Here is a 19,619-nt window from a genome sequence, read left to right as displayed (position 1 = left end):
AAAAACTGGAGAGTAAGGGAAACTAAAGCTGTTAGGTAGAGAAAAGATACAGGCCTTTAAATTATACAATCATAATAATCATAAAAATACTGAATGTACTTTTAAAGAATGGAATCAGAAAATAGTAGCCACAATGTTGAGGTAATTCCCCGTTAGGAGAATGAGCGCATACAGGGAGACGTATTTGAGAGTAGTGTCTGAATAATACACACACAGCACACAGATACACTGTACAGTAAATGTAGGTTTTTACTTCCAGAAAGGTTTAAGCAAAGTTCAAAATAGGCAGTCCAAAGTAATTCACAGGTAAATCAGTCAGTTTTTCAATCCAGGGATAATCCAGTAACAAATTCCAGTGTCAAAAACAGTTCAGTATCAGACTGACATCAAATCCAGAAATATCAGTCAATTAGGAAAAATGGCAATACTCTCCAACAGAAGGAAACAGAGATTCACTCTCTTCTGAGACTAAGATTAAAAACAACCCAGGTTTCTGGCTCCATCTTATGGCCATTTGAAAAACCATACCCCATTGCAGTTTTTGCAATCTCTTAAAGACATAGTACTAAAATGTCTATCCTGGTTTATATATTTCTAACCGAAATACCTGTTAGGTGACTTATATTCCTAACACACAATATCAACAGTGTCTCAGCCAGTCCTTGAGTATTGAAGATTTCTCTTTAAATGAATCCAAACTCCAGCTCCTCTTTAGGACAATGATGGTTTATTCAATATATCAGCAAAGAACAAATAGTCTAATCAGGCAAGAATGGCTAAAAGCCAGGCAAGGTTAGCGTTGGGTTTGAGTTTGTTCTCTTTCCTTTTATTATCATTATCATGAGACACACCTCACCACACTCAGGCCTATAGCAGTTCTAGTTCTGGCTACGCCTAACCTATTATCTCTGAATGCTATTAACCCTATAACATGTCTACATCCCTAACCAATTCCGACTCTCACTAACTGATCCCCACCTGGTGCCACCTTCACCATGTCTTAACTCAATGCATAATTACCAGCTATATGTACCCCAACCCCCTCTATCAGTATGCACCACATCAATACATGAAAAAAGCCATTTCTAGCCCCGCAGTTGTTCAGAATCCATCCTGCAGCTCACAGCTCTGCTAATCATTCTGAAGCAACCTTCAACACCATCGGCTAGCACACACAAGCAGCAATACAGATCTGGTGTCAGCAGAGCTAAGGTGATATTCTCCACTGCCAGCTGACTTGCTGCAAGGTATGTTCGGAGCTGACGGGCTCCGTAGTGAACTTGGAGCCTGACACAGTGTCAATAATGTCTGCTTCCATGGATAGATTATGTCCAAAAAATATTATTGAAAAAATAATAGGTGTAGAACAAATTTTATCTGACAAGGTAGACATGGTGTCAAAAGTGTATTTACAACTGACAGGGCAAGAGTATGAATAAGAAAAGGATGTTTCCCTGAAGCTACAAAAGAAACTGGGATTTTAAAATTAAAAAGAGAAATACAAATTACAACCCAAGAAAGTGATCTGGATAATTTTTTTTCCTATTGGATTTTACAAAGGAGGATTGTTAAAAGTCTTGAAGAACTCTGTGCGAGGGGACAAAGAAGAAATCAAGAGAAATCAAATTGTATGACAATATTTCAATGAATTAAAAAGTAAAATGGTTAAAATTAAAAAGAAGTAATATAGGAGTCATGGTGGCGCAGTGGTTAGAATGCAATATTGCAGGCAAACTCTCTCCACTGCCAGCAGTTCGATTCTCACTGGCTCAGGGTTGACTCCAGTTTCCATCCTTCTGAGGTCGGTAAAATGAGGACCCAGATCATTGGGGACAATATGCTGACTCTGTATACCGCATAGAGAAAGCTGTAAAAGCACTATGGAACAGTAATAGCTATTGCTATTGCTATAAAGCTGGTTTATTTAATCAAGGTTAAAACAAGATTGTTGATACTTCTGGCAACTGTTTGTGGACTTTCTGCTGATACCAAGACTGAAAAGGTTATGCTTTATGGTTTCTTTATAGATGGGAGATGGGATATAGGATGAAGAGATAAATATCTGTTACATTACAGGGGATGAACAGTTGCTAAATTTGTTTATACTTGTGACGAAGTTTGGGAGTCATTTCTTTGTAAATTTTCTCTTTCTTTGTTACAATCTTTTTTTTTTCTTCTCTTTCCTTCACTTTGTTACTCTATTTCATTTTTACATTTAGGTTGTACTACATTTTATTATTATAATCAACTTCTTAATAAAATTCTGTCTGTGTGTATACCAAGGCCTTTAAGAACCGATTTTTAAACAAGATTGATCAGTGCTGCTGTTTGTTGAGAAATGGTGCAGAACTATCTAAGACCACAAACCAAGTTTGTAAATCCAGCCCATCTAACTCCTTGCCTTTGTGAAAGATTCAGAAATACATTGAGAGTTTAGCTGTACATTAAAAAAAAATGACTGATTTTCCTGTTCTTTGAAGGCTTGCATGATGAGATTTATTTGTAGTCACATATATAAGAATACCACTTGTGCATCTTTTAATTTGATTTGGACACAAGGTGGGTTTTTTTCTTCTTCTAAAGTAGTATTTGAAAATAATATTACAAAATACACAAAGAAAAACAGTTACATTCACGGGGGGGGGGGTGCAAACTGTCATATTTTTGCTTTAGGGCAGACTTTAGACTTGTAAAGAACATAAGAATTCCATTTATATGGACTTGTATGTCACACCTTTTGTCATTTAGATTTCATGGATAATGTTTTTAAAACCAATTACAGTGGTAATTTGGCTTGTTCCCTCCCCCCCCCCCCAGTTCATTTTATGCCAATGAAATAGGTTGGAACTTATTTTTATTTTTAAACTTATGGTGCTTCCTCATTACATCCTAATTTGAGATTTTTGTTTATGAAACTAAATGTCAGAAACATTATGGTTGCTATCTTTCCAACACACAAGATGGAAGAAGGGAAAATAGAGATTATGGTTCGTGAAGATGTGTTCACTGTAACAAAATACAAAGCTTTTCATGAAAGGAATTGTATACATTCAAAGAACTGTTGCTATAGCAAATCTGTGTGTGTGAAAATGAGTCCAGAAAAATACTCCTAAGCAAAAAGTCAAATTATTACAAATTATTACAAAGAGCAAGATAGTTTATATCAGTGTAAAATAAATTCTCATGAGTGGATGAGTGGATGAACAAGAAAGATGGATTCTCATGAGTGGATGAACAAGAAAGCAAAAATAAAGCAGGTGTACTAAACAATCATCACTTTTAAAGAAGGCTACAGTGTATAGCAACATGAATATTTAAGATTTATTTTTTAACTATACAATTATTCACTGTTGCAAAAATTCAGCCTTGACTTTGGATATGGAATCAGTGAGTAAATACAATTTATAATGCTTTGGTATATTTTGGTTCAGTAGTAGGTCTGTATAGGGTCTGGTTGTACATGCTAACTCCATCTCTATGTCCTCATCTTTACTGGTCTTAACCTCTTTGTACTAAAATTCTATAGTAAATTGAAAGATCTGAAAGGAACTTCTTTGTGCATTCATCTAAGCATGCTTGAACCCAGTGTTACACTCTGTTTTTCCAATCTTGATGTCTGATCTGAAAGGAAATATACGTAAGTAAGTATAAACAGAAAGTAGTTTGGGGATAGTGACAAATCTGTAATAATCAGGAAACAGCATGTGACTAGTAGTGTGCAACTGATGCAGAAATATTTTACAACTATATAGTTGATATTGCTAGGTACATAAGAATTTTAAAAAGTAAAAACAAAAATTTAATAATAATAAAAATATCATTAGTATACTTTGATATAGTAGTGCTTATCATTGATTAGTAATACTTCCTTTTTAGTAAATATGAAAAAGAGAAGAAAATCTTGTAAGAAATGAGGTAAATAATGCCAAAAGAAGGGTGTCGTGATTTACCACAGTAAAAATTTTTTATGTTGTAATGTTTTTATTCCAAATGTAAGTTGCAAAAATTTGTTGAGAGTCAGGTGTTTTAATATATCTCTCTCTATATATAAAAGCGAAATACCACTCATGCATCATCACAAAATCTCCAGAACTGTAAAGCCTACAAACTCATTAAGAAAGGATTTTTCGAAATGACCATCAGAGCATTAGTATTTCATATATTATTATTAACACGCTCTGATGCTAAGGAGTTCTAGCATCCCCCGCCTTACCTGAAAAGAAATCTGTTCCAAATGCAAAACACAAGTAGAGGAAAGGAGTTTCAGTTTTAATTTCATAGTACCAGGCAGCTTTAGTACAGAACAGTTGAGCTAAGCCATGCCCAGGCTCCTTGCTGTCTCCTTCTTGCTCACAGAGCAAATACTGTTTCACTTTCCAAACAGCCCTCAACTCTCTCACACACTGACAGGATGCTAGCCAGATGAATACCAATGAATGCTGGTAGGCAGAGGCAGAATTTCCCCCCGCCCCTTATTTTCCTCCCCCAAAACTAAGCCCGACCACATAGTTTTGTAGAGAAGCATGGGTATCAAGCTAGTTATTGCTATTATTATGGTTGCATAGTCAGCCAGATCTATTATTATATATAAAACATTGTGAAATTACAATTGCCAGATCTTTAGCTGATGTTGGCCTTCATACCCAATGAGTTCTTCCCAAGAACCTAGGAGGTTGCAATATATCGGCATAGTATATGTGCAGATCCAAGAAGTGTGATACTCGTAGGCTTCATTCTGATGGCGCCTGAATGGTTTGCCCACCGTGCATTTCAATTTCATTTCTATTTGTGATTTTACCCACTGGTAATCCTCAACTTATGACCATAATAGAGCCTGCCCATTATGGTCATAAAACTGGTCACCCTGTGACCAGCCCAATTTTATAACCTTTATTTGCGGCATCAGGAAATGACCGTCATGGTTGTTAAACAAACACTGCAGTTATAAATCAACTCCATTGCCCACTATGGGATGAGTTTGCCAAAAGCTAGCAGTAAATGCCAATTTTCAACAACAACATTGAACAATGCAGTCACATGACCATGAGCCATTGAAAATGGCTGTAAATGTGGGCCAGTTGCCAAGTGCCCAATATCAATGGATTCAATTTCTGATTTTCCATAAAGTTTCAGATCATCCTTAGGAAGCAAATGTGAGATGTTATGAGCAGGTTTTGCTGTTTGACATCAAAGATTTGTTTTCCCGCAAATCACCGAAATTATTTTCACTGATTATGGGTTTATTGAATTGGGGGGGGGGGTTGTTGAAAGGCAAGGCAAGCATGAGGCCATCCCATGCTCTTCTCTGATCTTAAATATAAAATATTCAGGTTCAGTTCATGAGCTGGTTACAGAAACATAACTCTCGTGTAGAGACTTTAGGTAGAGTTCTGCTATAATTTACCCAACCCCAACAATTAACAAATGGTTCTAGGAGAGGAGTAGGCAGAACTGGGGGGTAGAGTTAAATACAACATCAGTTTAAGGTCCTTGCATTGCCACAAGAAATCTAATTTCAGTCTCCCCTTAAATTCCATTTATCCTTATCCAGTGCCAATTTAATGCTGACCATCAGTTGATTGGATCCTTCTGTATGAGTTTAAATAAACCTTCTATGCTGCAACCTTACAAGGGCTCCTGATTCTTTGTGCCTGGCAACCTATATTGTTTAGCATTTAACACCTATATTATTCAGCAACAGAGTGGTCAATGCCTGGAATGCACTACCTGACTCTGTAGTTACATCCTCCAACCCCCACTCCTTTAACCTCAAACTATCCACTACTGACCTCACCCCATTCCTAAGAGGTCTGTAAGGGGCGTGCGTAAGCGCACCATCGTGCCTCCCATCCCTGTCCTATCGTCCCCATTTATTCGTACCTATTTCCTGTATTCTTACTCATGTTTATACTTATATCTATTACCTTGTAAGAGATTGACAAATCAAATAAATAAGTAAAATATTACTATTGATACTACCTTTGCTGTCTTTTCCCTCTGTCATTCTATTTCTGTTTTCAGGTCTTTGTATTTTGTGATCTTCTCCAGTACTTTCTCTTCTCTTCTGCTGTCTCCAGTACTGCCAAGTCTACTATCCAGGCTTTTTGGGCTTTCTTACTGACAAGTGCTAAGTCTGACGTGTTTTATGTAGCAGGTGCCTGTAAAGTCCGAGAGCATTTTAGTTTCTTCATTTTCAATTACTTTCTCTATTTTACGACCCTACCCGTTCTTGCTTGCAGACAGGTGGTATTTCTTGCCGATCTTCCAAAGCACCATTGTTGCTGCTTTGTCGTGCCATTGTCTGTAGTCAGTCAGTCTGTGCCGTATTATTGCAGCAGCTAACCAGGTGGTCCTCTGTTTCTTTAGCTTTCTTTAACTTCTTTCTATCTATTGCCATTTTCTCAATTCTGGCTTTGTATGAATTTGTTCTTAAGGCTTGGTCTCGTGCAGCCAGAATGAGTCTTTTCTCTTTCTTCAATGTTCCTGTTTTTAGGCATTGCCAGGTCTTGTTATTATATGCCTTGCCTGCTTTTTTTAAATGTACTGCCCATGTAATACTGAGACTGTGGTTGTGTTGGGGCTTAAAAAGTAGAATTATGAAAATGGTGCATGTAGAAAACCTTCTAAACTAATTTGTATGTTTCAATTATGCTTTCTGTTATAAATAGGGTAAGAAATCCCTCTTAGCTGTCGTATTTTTCTGTAGGGCTTACAATGTGAAACCCTTTCATTTTCTTAAATAGAGAGTTCAAATATCAGTTACTAATTCCATGAGAGAAATGGGGATGGTATTAATCATTTTTAAAATGCAGTATACAGACAAATGCTTACCATGGCAACTATCAGTTCACAGGGTGAGGGAAAAGTCATAGGGACTTTTACAAGTGGTTTCTCTTTTATCGGCCTAGGTGGCATATTTGATTTCTTTCCCCCTTTTTGCTTTTCTGTGCTGTTGTATTGACAGTCAATTGGCTGTTTTAATTCTTTAATTTTTAAACGAAGAACTGCAAGTGTGCTATTTCTAGAAAACCAAAGTACATATTCCCTGTCAGGAGAAGGATTTGTTAAGAAACCATTCATAAAACATGTTATTAAAGGCTGTCACTTTGGGCATAAACATATTATTAAAGCTTGTCACTTCTTTATAAGATGTCTTAAAGGCATTCATTTTATTGGCCAAATTGAGGTTTCTGCTTTTTTACACATGGACTTCTTAAAAAAATAATTTCCTTTTTGCCTGCTTCTAAATTACAGTATATTGAAGCAAAAGACAATAATGTTGCTTTCAGAGTTTTCTTCTATATTTAAAACAGCATGCTGGTATATTTGTACACTTCAGTTATAATTCTGATACAATACTTTTTAAAAATAAAGCGTTCTCAATACAAATTTTTAAGCTCAGAATGGCATGTATGTTAAGTAATGTCGATTTGGTATGACATTTAAATGACACAATGCATGCATTGTTATCAGAATGAATAATAACATATGAGCTTAGCCTATCCTATAAGTGGCCTCCTGTGGGCAAGTACAGTACCATAGTAGTCTAATACGTACCCTTCCAGTTGCATTATGTTTAGGTAAAGAGGAAACAAATTGTTTAATAGTAACTGGTCTTATTAAGCATATACTTGAAAGAATGAGTGGCCAAAGGATAATGGATTCCATTATCCACACAGCGGCCACTTTAATGTTTGTATGAGTATTTGTAGGTCTAGTTCAGCATTTGAGATACTGTTTTGAAAAATATCAACAGCACAATAAGAGGTGCCTATCTTGGGGATATTGAAATTTATTTCTGCTGTGATCTAAAGTTGTAAGCATACTGTATGCTCTTTAAAAATACAAAGTTGGTGAAGTTTTGTGTTTGAGAAAGAACTTCCTGAAGCAACAAATTTGTTATTTCTCATTTGAATAGATTTTTTTTTAAAGTATTTGATATATGCCTCTAACAGGTCGGTCTTTATGCCTGGTCTTTAAGTTAGTAATTTGATTGTTTAATTGAATGTTATAAGAGGAGATTTCTGATACTTGTGTCAATGGGCAGCCTTTTATTGGACTCCTTTGTAAAGAGAGGAAATAAAGCAGGCGCAGCTTTTCAACCCACTGGTTGATACTCTGATGTGATCCTTTGCTCTCACCAAAGACCTCTTGTAATATCTATTAAATATACAGGAGCCCTAAAGTTTGATTGTTGTTTATCTAGCTTATTAAAGGTGCATATGAGTCTTAACTAAGACATATTGTTTATGTGGTCATTTTGATCTGGTGCTTGCATTTGATTTTGATTAAATACCAAAATTATTTAATCTTAAGGTCTATTTATTCCTATATGTATGATTATTTAGATCTCCATTGTAAATGAAATTTCCTATACTGTGTGCTATGAAAAAAATAGTAACTAATTGGACAAGGATGATTTTCTGCTTATTTTTTGCTTATTTTATTCAAGGAATTATGGATCATCATCAGTTTAATGTTTTTTCACATTTGTTCCTATACTCAAAATAGCCTGACTCATAGGTCCATATAAATCACTATAATAGAATAATATTTAGGAAAATATTTTAAGAATTGGAAAAAATTACACCATAAATAACTGCAATTGTAGATAGATTTACCATTAAATTACATTTTTCTTTCATATAAGATATATTAAAGTATAAACTTCAACAGCATATTTTTAAAGCATGAAAGTAAATCCTTTCTGAATATCTAAGCTTTATAAAAATAACTTTCTTTGAGAATGTTGGACCATTAAATAGGCCAGTTAAAGAGGTCGGATACTATTGGTTCGGCCCAATTCTATAGAACTGATAGCTCCGAAGAGCAGCTGACACCGAATTGTTTCACTGCAATGGTCTTCTGGTCGTCTGTTTGGCCCACCCTCCTGCCTGGGCTCTAGGCTGCTGTTTATTCTCTGCTTTTTCTTCCTTAGCTGCTTTGCGCAGCACAGCTGAATGCCGCTTGTCAGCTGGAGCAGGTGAATGGTTGCTGGACCCGGTACCTTGTAAGTAATGCACACGTGCAAGTAGTGCTCAAGTGCACATTTGGCTCACATGCACATGAAGAGAACCAGTTGTTATATCGGTAGGATCCTATCTCTGGCCAGTTGCCATAGAACATGCTTAAATAGCAGCCATCCAAAGATCCCTCCTTTAATTTTCTAGTAGAAAAACCTCACATGTAAATTTATCCAACAGGAAAATAAGCCAATGTGAATGATCCCCATATATTTGCACTGCAGGAATAAAAAGTACATTAAATTAAAATGTATTTTATTGATGTTATTGTAATTTCTTCGATTGCTGTGAGCTGTCTAGAGTTGTCGGGGGTCAGGCGGCATATAGCTTAGTAAACTATTATTTATTACACACTGAAAAATTTAAATAATCATATAGAGGTGATTTTGAGATTTTGGTGGAACCATTCTAATTTAACAAGAACTTGTTAGGTCAATTAACCTGACAGGTAAATCAACTTATAACAAAGCTTTCATTTGATAACTATAGTGAAAAAATGTTGCTAGCTTTCATAAACACTACAGGTTATCTGAAGACCTAAGTGAGTGACTTGGTAAGCACCAGGTCAATTTCTGTATGAATTGGTCTATTGTCAAACATGGAAGAGTACTTACTTCCAGTCCTTCAGCACATACTGTGTTGACTCATGCCATGAGATGATATTATGTTGCATTTCCTTGTATACATACAAATAAATACAGATATAATGTGATGTGTTAAAAACTGGCTTTCACAAAGAATATCTTTCAGTTTATATTTTTATGTCCATGAAGTAAATTAGATACAATTTGAATTTATAGTGTTGACTGTAAAATCCATGTTCTCTAGTTGAGTCAGTAAGCATTTTGGTATACATTTATTAAGAAGTAATACACTGCTCAAAAAAAATAAAGGGAACACTTAAACAACACAATGTAACTCCAAGTCAATCACACTTCTGTGAAATCAAACTGTCCACTGAGGTAGCAACACTGATTGACAATCAATTTCACATGCTGTTGTGCAAATGGAATAGACAACAGGTGGAAAGCATAGGCAGTTAGCAAGACATCCCCAATAAAGGAGTGGTTCTGCAGGTGGTGACCACAGACCACTTCTTAGTTCCTATGCTTTTTGGCTGATGGTTTGGTCACTTTTGAATGCTGGCGGTGCTTTCAGTCTAGTGGTAGCATGAGACGGAGTCTACAACCCACACAAGTGGCTCAGGTAGTGCAGCTCATCCAGGATGGCATATCAATGCGAGCTGTGGCAAGAAGGTTTTCTGTCTGTCAGCGTAGTGTCCAGAGCATGGAGGTGCTACCAGGAGACAGGCCAGTGCATCAGGAGACGTGGAGGAGGCCGTAGGAGGGCAACAGCCCAGCATCAGGACCACTACCTCCACCTTTGTGCAAGGAGGGACAGGAGGAGCACTGCTAGAGCCCTGCAAAATGATCTCCAGTGGGCCACAAATGTGCATGTGGCTGCTCAAGCAGTCAGAAACAGACTCCATGAGGGTGGTATGAGGGCCCGACGTCCACAGGTGGGGGTTGTGCTTACAGCCCAACACCATGCAGGACATTTGGCATTTGCCAGAGAACACCAAGATTGGCAAATTCACCACTGGCACCCTGTGCTCTTCACAGATGAAAGCAGGTTTACACTGAGCACATGTGACAGATGTGACAGGGTCTGGAGATGCCATGGAGAACGTTCTGCTGCCTGCGACATCCTCCAGCATGACCAGTTTGGCAGTGGGTCAGTAATGGAGTGGGCTGGCATTTCTTTAGGGGGCCACACAGACCTCCATGTGCTTGCCAGAGGTAGCCTGACTGCCATTAGGTACCAAGATGAGATCCTCAGACCCCTTGTGAGACTATGGGCTGGTGCAGTTGGCCCTGGGTTCCTCCTAATGCACGACAATGCTAGACCTCATGTGGCTGGAGTGTGTCAGCAGTTCCTGCAAGACGAAGGCATTGATGCTATGGACTGGCCCACCCATTCCCCAGATCTGAATCCAATTGAGCACATCTAGGACATCATGTCTTGCTCCATCCACCAATGCCACGTTGCACCACAGACTGTCCAGGAGTTGGGGAATGCTTTAGTCCAGGTGTGGGAGGAGATCCCTCCGGAGACCATCCAGCACCTCATCAGGAACATGCCCAGGCATTGTAGCGAGGTCATACAGGCACATGGAGGCCACACACACTACTGAGCCACATTTTGACCTGTTTTAAGGATATTACATCAGTAGTGTTTTTTCCCACTTTAATTTTAAGTGTAACTCCAAATCCAGACCTCCATGGGTTGCTAAATTTAATTTCCATTGATAATTTTTGTGTGATTTTGTTGTCAGTACATTCAACTATGTAATGAACAAAGTATTTAATAAGAGTATTTCATTCATTCAGATCTAGGATGTCTTATTTTTGTGTTCCCTTTATTTTTTTGAGCAGTGTATGTTTATTAGGTAATAATATTTTAGTAAGTAACATCAGTAATGTTTTCTGATACTTCAATTTTTGTCTATAAGATCTAAGTTTAAAAAAAACTGAGTAGGAGTTTGTCGCATTGTGATAGATTTATTTCAGTTCATATTCTTTCTGTACCTAAAATAAATGCTGCATATGTTAATATAAAATAGCTTTAAACGCTTTCCTGAAATGTGCATAATCATTTTTTATTATTAAAATATCAAAGCTCAACAATAAAAAATCTTTATAAACAAATTACATAAATTAAGATAAAACTAGACAGTATAAATATAAACACTAAAATACTGAAGAAAGCTCAGAACACTAAAATGCTGAATTGCTAATATGAAAAATATATAAAATGCTAAAATGCAGAATACTGAATTCTAGACATATTATTAAAATGTATCTAGCTTGGACATAGCATAAGTGCTGAAGAAGATCTAAAGTATTTAAAAAATTGTTTTATTTACTTGTTAATCTGATATATATGCAAGATACTTAAATATAGGATCCAAAATTCTAAACAGGTTACAGAAGTTAAAATAGGTCTTCTTGGAGTAAAATATAAATTAAATTACTGAAATACTCCCTTAAAAGTTTTTTAAAAACATTTTTATTGCTAATCAATTAAGGATAGAAAAACTAAAATATAAATGATAATGTATTGAACTGCAAAATGCTAAAATAACAAACCATTGAAATTAGAAATGCTTTCCCAAAAAACTTATAGTTGTTTTCTCAGTCAGTAAATGTTGTTACTTTGTAAGCAATGCACCATACCCAAAAATACTTTTAAAATCCTATAAATTTGAAGTATCAAAGTTCTAAAGTTGTTTCCATTTTGGTGTTATGGGTATTCCAGCTTCTACCAACATAAATTGTGATCATTTCTTCATTTTAAATATTGTCATTTTCTCTCTCAAGCAATGATAAATAATTCAGGACTAGTTAGTGTAGAGGATGTCACCAAAGGCCAATTTCCAAAATCTTTGGATTTTTAGACACTCCCACCAAACTTGCCTGTTTGTTCCAATATTTCTATATCCTTTCCAATTGACTTTAAACACAGACTTTGACTTTTAACGGGAATGAAGTTGGAGTTTAAATATTAATATGTTGGCTTCAGTGAGCTTTTCTTAATGCTTCTGGAGGATGATTTAAAAGTTTCTATAGCTGTATACATTTTATATGTAAGCCAAGTGAGAGTAGATATCTCCTCTTTGTTCCTCTTGAGGTAGTTATAGATTGTAGATTTAATTCATTGACCCTTACGTCCACATATAATTTAGCATATTGTTCCCTGAGTAGATCTATAGAATTGTTACCTAATTTATAGTTTTCCAATTTCTTAGGCAAAAGTGAGTGTACCAGCATATCATAGGCACCTTTATCAACATTCAACACTGAGAGGTTTCTAATTAGATTTTCAGTTTGATTATTTTTGTTAAGCACATATTGGTTTCAGTTAATATAATTAGCAACCAGTGGATTTAACCTATTGGCCAAACTTGAATATTTTGAGATTTAAATCAGTGAGTCTATAATATGTAATGTGCAATTGATCCTTCTCTTCCTTTGAAGTCTGTGCTATTATGAATTTGCTCCAAAAGTTCAAGAGGAAGCTTCCTTGTAAGTAGAGCTATAGAGTAACATAAATGTGGAACTATTTTCTTAATTGCTGCAACTTCATAGGGCCCTGGAGAACATTAGACCCCTATCCAGTCACGTTTCAGGCTGGGGGATGGTACTGAGACAGCTTTGGTTGCATATGTCTTGCAAAACTGGAATGGAGGAAGAGCAGCTATCCAGTTCTCCGTGATCTTTCAGTGGCTTTCCATAAATCAACCATGTATTCTTCTGGATCACCTGCAGGCATTAGGAGTCAGGGTACAGTATTGTATTGGTTCTCCTACTTTCTCTTACATCAGGTCCAATCAGTATTAACACCAGGGAAGAGATGGAGCCTAGGGCCCCTAATGTGTGGGCAACTTCTGGGCTTAACACTCTTGCCCTTCCTGTTTATCATCAACTTGAGGCTACAGGATGAGATAATTTAGGCCCATCTGTCATCCATATATGTATGCAACCCAGTTCTATGTCTTGCCTTCAGACTGGCCAGACCTTGACAGTACTGTCTGGCCAGTTGCTGGAGGTGTGCAGGCCTGGATGGAGATTTCAGAATCACACTCGGGATAAAACTGTGGCTGTGGATATTTGGACCATCTGAGACCAGGAATATTCTGGCTTTAAATAGTGAAAGGAATTCTTCAGCACTGGCATACAATCTGAGCGCCTTTTTGAATTCACCTATTTTAAGAAGCAGATAACTACTGTGGCAAGGCAAGGAAGGCCTTTGCATAAATTTATCAAATCCATCAATTGTACCTGTACATTTTTCCAAGAGGGCTTTTGGGCGCGCTTTGGTCACATCTTCTATGGATTATTGCAGTGCCCTCTATATGGGGCTGCCTTTGAAATCCACTCAGAACTGCAATTGGTCCAAAATGCAGCAATGCAGGGAGTTATTGGCATACCACAGCATGTAAATACCTCTGCTTTGTGAACAGTGCTGGCTACCGATAGGCTTCTGAGTGCAATCCATGTTGTTGATTACCTCTTATAAAATCCTCCATGACATAGAGCCTGTTATATGAAGGAACATCTGTCTGCTATAGTTTTTGCTCATCCTATATAGTCAGGTAAAAACCAACAAGCTCCCAGCCCTATCCATTGAACAGTGTTGCCTGATGGGACCTAGGATCAGGCTGTCTATATTGTAGCAGTTGGAGGTTAATTTGGACCACACTGTGATATATCCAGTTAGCTCTTAAAAATTGGCTCTTCCCCCTGGTCTTGGACTTAAAGGTCTCTGATGAGATGGATGGATGGACAGATGGACGGACAGATCGCTTTAGAAGTTCTTTCTGGTGGGGGGCATATCAGGATCCTGTTGTTCTTTTGTTTTTATTTTGGATTGTTTTCATATTGTATACCAGCTAGAATCACAATAGAGTCAGGTGGTTCTTTTAAAAGTTCTTTTTGTAAAAAAATATCAATTTCTCAATAAAACACAAAATATTGAAAGTGGACTGGGCTAAGTAGATTTTCTAATGAAAATTCTTCCATAGCCAGAAGGTACCACGGAGGTCCCCTTTCCTTAATTAAAGGGATTCTTTTAATTTCTGAATGAGAGGCATTTACAGGAAAGTCCCTAGGGGTTGACTTTTGAAGCATAGGCAGATCCTCACTGTGGCCACACTTGTTAGATTAAGAATAATGATCTTCTTTCTTCAAAAGCAAAATAGCTTTGTGGCTTTCTAAAAACTAGCACTTGTGTAAATTACAAAAGCTTCCCACGAATCACAGTGTACTACCTCAGATGCCTAGAATATAGTTCTGAAAGATAATTCTACATGCTGTTGCTTGGTAAGAAAAAGGAAATGGAAATTGTGGCTGGGAAAGTAAGTGGTCGAACTTTTATTGCTTTATGAAACAGGTGTAAAGTGTTCTCCAGTTTCCACATACCTCTATTTTTCTGTTCCTTCCTGCCTTGTGTGAGCACCTGTACGTATTCTTCTTGCAGATAGTACACCCCATGCCTGATGAAGTGGTCTGAAATCCATCATAGCTTATCTAACTTTTGATGTTGTAGTTGCTTGGGTTGCAAAAAATCACCTATGACTCCACTATGTGGAATGTCTTCAACAAGAGGAATAAGTTAGAACATAAAGATAGAAATCCATGAGCCACAAAAAATATACTGTAAAAGAGAAACTTGGGGGAAAATATCGCTATTTTCTTGATTCCAAATTATTTAGATTTATTAAAATCTGTATGATTTTAATTTACTTTTACAACATGGGGCTGGCCTTGAAGAGTAACCGGAAGCTTCAATTGGTTCAGAATGCAGCAGCTCAAACAGCTTTGTGCAAGTGTGCATTCAGAAAATATTCAGGCCCCCTTCACTTTTGTTAATTTTGTTATGCTTTCATCTGATTCTACAGTTGTTGAAGTTCTTTTTTTCCCTCATTCATCTACACTTTGTACCCCCATAATGACAAAGTGGAAACAGAGTTTTAGAAATGTCTATACATTTATTAAAAAGAAAAAACTGAACTATCACATTGGCATAAGTATTCTGACCCCTTTGCAACAACACTTGAAAATTAGCTCCAGTGCCCCCCATTTCCCTTGATGATTGCCGACATGTTTCCACATCTTGATTGGAGTCCACCTGTGGTAAAATAATTGATTGGACGTGATTTGGAAAGGCACACAGTTGACGATGCATGCTGTAGCAGAGCAAAAGCCATAAGGTCAAAGGAATTGCCTGAAGAACTTAGAAACAGGATTATTGCAAGGCACAGTTCTGGGGAAGGCTAGAATAAAATTTCTGCTGCACTGAAGGTTCCCAAGAGCACAGTGGCCTCCATAATTCTCAAATGGAAGTAGTTTGGGACAACCAGGACTCTTCCAAGAGTTGGGCACCTGGTCAAACTGAGCAATCGGAGGGAAGGGCCTTAGTAAGAGAGGTGACCAAGAACATGATGGTCACTCTAACTGAGCTCCACAGATCCTGTTCCAGAAGGACAATCATCACTGTAGCTGTCCATCGAACTGGACCTTCTGGCAAAGTGGCTAGACGGAAGCATCTCCTCAGTGCAAAAGCCTGCTTGGAATTTGCAACAAAGCACCTGAAGGACTCTCAGACTGTGAGAAGCAAGATTCTCTGATCTGATTAAACCAAGATTGAACTGCTTGGCTTCAATTCTAACTGTTATGTCTGGAGGAAACCAGGTACTACTCATCGCCTGCCCAATATCATCCCAATAGTGAAGCATGGTGGTGCTCTGGGGGTGTTTTTCAGCAGCAAAGACTGGGAAGCTGGTCAGGGTTGAGGGAAAGCTGAATGGAGCAAAGTACAGGGATGTCCTCAATGAAAACCTGTTCCACAGCGCTCGGGACCTCAGACTGGGCTGAAGGTTCACTTTCCAACATGACAACAATCCTAAGTACACAGCTAAGACAACATAGGAGTGACTTAAGGATAACTCTGTGAATGTCCTAGAGTGCCCAGCCAGAGCCTTGCCTTGAATCCTATTTGGAGCGACCTGAAAATGGCTGTACACTGTTGGTTGCCATCCAACATGACTGAGCTAGAGAAGATTTGCAAGGAAGAATGGTAGAAAATCCCCCAATCCAGATGTGCAAAGCTTGTCGCGCCATACCCAAAAGGACTTGTGGCTGTAATTGCTGCCAAAGATACTTCAACAAAGTGCTGAGTAAAGGGTCTGAATATTTATACCAATGTGATATTTCAGTTTTTTCACATTTTAGACCACATTTATGCAGAGATATTGATAATTCAAAGGGTTCACAAACTTTTAAGCACCATTGTTAAGTTACAGTTTTCATCAAATATTTCAATGTTTATATTGTTAATACATTATCAGTTGTAACCGTATTCTTTCATGGTAGAATTTTCATTGTTGATTATTTCCTGAATGTTCCAGTAAACAAATTTAAATGAAGCACTTTAGAAACCATTTTATATGCTAAAAATAATGTGTTCATATGACTTGGTACTTTACGAGGAAAGCACAATCTACAGGTTTAATTTGCTTTCTCATTATATTTTTGATATTTTCTTCTAGAGAAGCTCAGTCTAAATGACTTCCTCTATAGCTGGGTTACTATTGCTCCTTGTGCAAATGAAGAGAATTCAATTTTATACTCTTTAATTCTTTCCGTTCTTCCTGCATGAAAGCAGTTCTTTTAAATTGATTTTTATATGGTATATTTCAAAACAGAAATGCAGAGAGAGTAGTAAAAAATGGTGTTAAAAAAGCTGATCAGGTAACATGGCTATATATATTCAGTTGTCTACTGTTTTGATAAGCAGGTAGATAAAAATGAATTCCTTTCGTGTTCTGTTTTTATATTAGGAAAGTATTGTATGGACAGGAGAATCCATATTCCTGGTTAATGACCTCTAAAGAAAGCATTATGGAGAAAAGCTATCATGATCAAAATCAATTTAATTAGAATTTATTGGACTTTGTTTTCTACCTTCTGAGGAATACAGTGATATGCATACTGTACAGTACCATTATGGATTCAAGACATTTTGTATGGATGTGTATATCACACACTGTTGCGTCAGTATGGAAATACCTTATTTCCACTCTAATCCGTCTAGAAAAATGGCTCTCATGTCTCTTGATAATACGTGAGTTTTTCCTTAAGGTAAAAAGTCTGTGTGCCTTTGCATATTCGTTTTCATGCTAAATAGAATACCATCAAAAGTTGGGTGCAAATGAATTTCTTTGACTCCAGTGAGTTGAATCATCAGGTAAACACTTATTTTCATTGCTCAGTTCAGATCCAGGGAAACTCTAAGCAGCTTATCTACCTCTCTTTACAGTATGAAGGTTAAAATAAATGAATAACATTTGCATTTCAGTAGAACAGGGGTCAGCAACCCACGGCTCTGGAGCCACATGTGACTCTTTCAATCCTTTTGCTGCAGATCCCTGTCGCCAGTCAGCACCACAATTTTGAGAGGAGCTTCTAGTTAGGGGGAGGGGAAGCATGGCATGCCAGGAGCAGACCCTATGGCAAGGGGCAGGTTGTCCAGTCGGCTCCACAATTGATAGGATTTTCAATTAGAACAGGTAGAGGAAAAAGGACACTGCACTAGGAGGAGACTCTATGGTGGGGAAAGCAGACTTCTGGTCGGTTCCAGAATTGAATGGGGGGGGGCTTCCGGATAGGTCCTTTGTGGCTCCCAGTGTTTTCTTTTCTGTGGGAAACAGGTCCAAAGGCTCTTTGAGTGTTTAAGGTTGCTGACCCCTGCAATAGACAACCCCTATGAACAGCACAATAAATATGCCCATAGAAGGAGGACCTCACCATTCATAACAGATCTTCTCCCAAGGCTTCTGTAGCAGCTTCATTGTTAAGGCTTTCTGGAAACTCGAGATGTCAATTTGACCAGCGGGTGTACAATTCCAAGCAAAGGGGGCCACTACAGGAAAGGCATCATGGGCCCCGAAGATTATGTTCTGTGATGCAGGGGGTCCTTGAGGGATCCTACCCTCCCAGAACTTAAGAACTTGACAGACAAAAGCCACTGGGACAAGGAAGTCCTTGTCCCAGTGGCTTGTCTTCAGCCATAAAGCATTTTAAAGGTGACAATCAGTACATATGTACCCAGAAGAATAGGGTTTTCAAAATGGAAGTGTTACATGGAGAAACTGATGCTACATTTTGGACTAGTGAAAGCTTCTGAGTGATCTTCAAAGATGGACCCATGCAGAGTGCTTTTCAGTATTCCAAATTAAGATTATTAGGAGGCTATATCAAATGAGTCACTGAAGGCAGAGTCTGGTCATCTAAAAGAGAATATATCTAATACCCCAGAGGTACCTGCATCTGCTCTTAAAGTAGGATCTTCAAGTCCAAGGGCATTTCTCCCTTGGGAACATCAATCCCTGAAGGAACTCACGCCATAGATGCTTCCCCCCTCCCACTATTAGGATGCTTCCTCCCCTTGCCCCAATCATTATCATTGATTATAAGTATCCCCCAAGAAAGAAGAGAGACTTTGCAAAACGATATTCTCCACTCCCAGTGTTTGGAAGCAGTCCAGAAAGATACCACAATCAATGCTATCAAAAGCTGCTGGGGGATTCAGCAAGACCACAAAACCCACATTTCTACTGACTTAGTCTCACCAAAGGTCATCCATTCACAAGAAATTTTCCAATACAGACTTGGTGTGATTTTTGAGCCTGAAATCTGATAGAAGGGGATCTAGATAGTCTCTTTCCTCAAGATCTTTTTGTCAGCTTTGGAAGCCATATTAGCACCAGAAGTTTCCATGCTGCTCCCCGCAAACCTTTAGAAGTACAAGGTGAAACATATTATGAAATCAAGAAAATCCTTGACTCTAGGTTACACGGAAGACAATTACAATATTTAGTGTTGTGGAAAGGCTACCCTTTGTCAGAAGCTATTTGGGTGAATAGCTGAGATGTACATGCGAATAGATTGGTTAAACAATTCCATGACAAGTTCCCTGACAAGCCAGGGGTCCTCTTGTGGGGGGAGGGTTAGTGGATTGATGACAATGTATTAA

General features: G+C 37.8%; 1 protein-coding gene across 5 annotated transcripts in view; it reads left to right on the top strand.

The window, feature by feature from the left end:
• MBD5 (methyl-CpG binding domain protein 5) overlaps positions 1-19,619 on the top strand; it is a 158,056-nt gene that overhangs the window by 73,833 nt on the left and 64,604 nt on the right. The window contains exon 1 of one of the 5 annotated variants that reach the window (XM_087920275.1): positions 13,261-13,366. The exons of the other annotated variants lie outside the window; for them this stretch is intronic. The gene's annotated coding sequence lies outside the window, so the exon portion shown is untranslated. Of the gene's footprint in view, positions 1-13,260; positions 13,367-19,619 lie in introns of those variants that run through there. 5 annotated transcript variants of the gene reach the window in all.

The sequence above is a fragment of the Pseudonaja textilis genome, chromosome 1, assembly GCF_049901715.1.
Source record: "Pseudonaja textilis isolate UNSWEBS1 chromosome 1, rPseTex1.2, whole genome shotgun sequence".
NCBI lineage: Eukaryota > Metazoa > Chordata > Lepidosauria > Squamata > Elapidae > Pseudonaja > Pseudonaja textilis.
The sequence above is the reverse complement of the archived record's forward strand: the minus strand, read 5'-3'. Positions and strand labels throughout refer to the sequence as shown.